A 3,617-nucleotide genomic window follows, 5' to 3' on the forward strand; every position below is an offset into this window, starting at 1 on the left:
CGTCCTTCGGGCTTGCCACATTGACGTCCTTCGGGCTTGCCACATTAACGTCCTTCGGGCTTGCCCCATTAATGTCCTTCGGGCTTGCCACAGTAATGTCCTTCGGGCTTGCCACATTAATGTCCTTCGGGCTTGAGTGAGCCGCGGACGGCGGCGGACTGGTTCTGGCTCGGGACCGGACACTCCCCTCAAATACCAGAGACATGAACAGATATAGTGCAGATAACGAGGTGCAGACAGGTGAGCACAATGAGGTGATTAACTAATGATTAGACGGGCTAAACCAACACAAAGGGAAGAAACCACAACAAACAGTCCACAGGGGCGTTACACAAGTACTTTACATGTTCTTTAGTATGTTAGTCAAATTCCTTGAAGCATGACAAAACATTATGATTTAGAATGTACTTTTAAACTTTTAATTTGACATTATTACAAAGTCCACTTTTTTAAAAGTGGCCTTTTATTTCATTAATATTATATTACAATTTTTTTTTTTTACAAGGGAAGGAAGTAATGTCACTGGCTTTTGTCTTTTTGTGTACAAAATGTATTAAAGTATAACTGCATTTTGTCATTAAATAATTCCTTCAGTCCAGTAATTATTCAGGATACTTTTGGGGCCCTTTAGGCAATCCTGGCACAAATTCACATCAAACACTCTCTTATGATGCAGTAAATTAAACAAACAGTAGGTTTAAAAAAAAGTTTGTCTCCCCCATAGTGCTGAAAGCCGGTGTGAGGGCCGTTAAAAGTCTTAGACCAGTACACTGACCCTTTAATGGATGCTGCAGTCAACTGGTGAAACAAACTTGCTCTGGAGTCTTCCCTAGAGTACATGTCTCAACTGCATCTCTAATAGAAAAATACATGTTCTTCCTGTTTATTAGTGAGTCCAAAGTGACTTAAATGGCTTTTTAAATGAAGTTAAAATGAACAGCTATGGCAGTACATATTTTTAGCTCCCATCTATCAAGTCTCTCCCTTGTTAGACCAGCACAAACCATTTTATAAATTCAAATAACAGGATGAAATCTTAGAAAGTGCGGTGGGGAGTAAACATCATTTTCAATGCACACATGCAATATTCAGTTTTAATTTGCCTGTAAAATGAAAGAATAAGAAGTGGGTAGATAAAATAGACCTGTTCGTTAAAGGCAGTACAGTCAGCCTGTGCTGTGATATGAACTTTATAATATACATCTTTTGTGATAAACATACATGTGACTCAGCCTTCTCCTGTATTTTAAAAATGTTTAATTTTTTTCAGAAAACCATGCTGTTATTAACGTTCTGTTCATTGATCAACACAATCATTGGGACACTGCACAACATTTATCATGATAATAAGGTCACACACACACACACACACACACACACACACACACACACACACACACACACACACACAAATCTCCTTGATTTGAAGCTGGAGCTCTTATAGACAATGAAGATTTTTTTGTCCTGCATGTGTGGATGTTTTGTGGTAGTTTGTGGAGGTTTCCAAGTAAATTGAATGTAGGATTCCCACCCAAAATCCCAACCAATAATACACAGACTGTCTGGAATGTGCAAAAACAAGGATAATTCACATCTAGGTGTTCATTAAACAATTTTAATGCACTATGCAGAGACAAATAACCACCTGACACAATGCATATAGCATTAAACATCATTATAACAATATAGCTGCAAGCAGCAATGATGGGCCCAAGCCCCTGCGGCACCCCCACCCCAGTGCATTTAACCCTCTGGCAGTCTGGTTATTGAGTCACAGCAATGAAAGGGTTACTCTAGAACTGCAAGAGTGTGAAACAGATACACTCACAGAGAGGGTGGGATATATAAATATTTTAATGATCTATAAGCATTTATAAAATGATTATATAAATCTTTATTGACAGTGCAGTACATATCAACTCATTCTATGCATTTATTTGTCATTATAATGGATGGAAACAAACAGGAGAAAGATCAGGCTTAAAAGATTTTTTGGACAACCTTAATATTACATTCTTCATCTGTCAGTTAAGATATAATAGCTTTTAATTTGCTGTTACACCTCAGAGCATCTGAAATTCATGAAATTAAGCATGTTTCCTCAGAATGACTTGTTCTCCATATGTAAAAGGTTTTGAGGAGTTTGAACAATGCACTTCACGTTGGCAATGGCACTTTTTTGCCATTACTTTACAGTTTTTCTCAATTGATTTGGCTCACTTCTCGAGTTTTTTTCTCAAAACAATAAGTTCAAATGTCTGAACAACTAGTTTGTTGTTCACATCAGATTTGAATTTCTTATTGATTTTGGCAAATTGCATGTGTTTTGGCACACGTGTGTAAATTATTAAGTACAATTGTCAACAATTTGCACAATTACTAAATGCATATGGCTTGTCAATCAAAACTGATTAATTGATTCTCAGTGAAATTGTCAAACTCTTCACAAATTCTAAACATTCTTTCATTGTGTGAGCTATCACATGCAAAATTATCCATTCAATTATCAAAATCTGTCAGACATGCATGGATATTTCATAAATATCTGACACGGAATGGTTGTAATGTCTGCTAAGTTGGCAAATGGCTTGCCATTAGGGTTGCAATAAACATTTCTGGAAACTTTTTTGGATTTTCTTTGTAATCTTCCACCCCTTTGTTGCAAAGGGCTACTACTTGCCATTGTAATGAAACAGAAATCAAAATTCACAAAAGCCAAGCCAGTCGATTTGGTCAGTCACACATTAAAATATATTTTAGCTTTTCTATAGTAAACTTACAAATTCACACTCCATGTTTTTACTGTGAATACATAGAGCAGCAGCAAGTGCGTGAGGTTGTCATGGCAACCAGATACATCTCACGTGAATTACTGGCGCTATGTCTATTTTTGCTGCGCTAGAAATAAACACATGGAAAATAATGCACTATAAACATGTTTGTCAACAGAATATCAAAGTAGGCTTTTATTAAACAAATCAAGGAGTGAATTTCTCACCCACTGCTTTAAAACAGATATCTGTTTGAACATGATTCAAGTTAAATGCACAATAGCAGGCACACCAACACTTACAATTTAGTAATTCTTACTGAAATTGGCCGATTAAGCAGTTTATATTATAAAATCTATGTCTAGGTTTTGTTTTGTGTATATTAAATAACATTAGTATGTAAATAGACAAAAATGTAGAACACCAAGTATCTACAATGGAGCGTTCAGCAGATCACCTTTAAATAACTGTCCAGGTCTGGAGTCATCAAGCACGGCATCGGCATCAGCATCTTCATCCAACTTTATTTTGGTTAGGTCCAGATTTCTCTGCAGTTGTTGTACGTTGTAAAAAGAGTGAATATCCATTGATGCCGTGCAACAGGCACACAGTAAATATAGGCTATTATCTGCCAAGATGCAGATTTGTCACGTCACAACTTCTTACGCAAATGAAATTAGGAGGCATTAGTAAGTTTGATTTTATTTATTTACAAAATAATTTAAAATGTATTGAAATAACTACATTGTATGCATATTTACTTTTGAGTTGAAAAATATTATTAATTAAATTTTTTTTTTTGTAAAATCTTTCAGTAGCTAGGGGAGGCCAGGCCCCTCTGCCCTA

At 36.1% G+C, this 3,617-nt stretch overlaps 1 protein-coding gene across 1 annotated transcript in view; it reads right to left on the reverse strand.

Annotated features, from left to right (window-relative positions):
- LOC107657007 (neurotensin receptor type 1-like) overlaps positions 1-3,617 on the reverse strand; it is a 40,968-nt gene that overhangs the window by 16,520 nt on the left and 20,831 nt on the right. The gene's annotated exons all lie outside the window — the stretch shown is intronic.

The sequence above is a fragment of the Sinocyclocheilus anshuiensis genome, unplaced genomic scaffold, assembly GCF_001515605.1.
Source record: "Sinocyclocheilus anshuiensis isolate Anshui unplaced genomic scaffold, SAMN03320099.WGS_v1.1 scaffold1453, whole genome shotgun sequence".
Classification (NCBI taxonomy): domain Eukaryota; kingdom Metazoa; phylum Chordata; class Actinopteri; order Cypriniformes; family Cyprinidae; genus Sinocyclocheilus; species Sinocyclocheilus anshuiensis.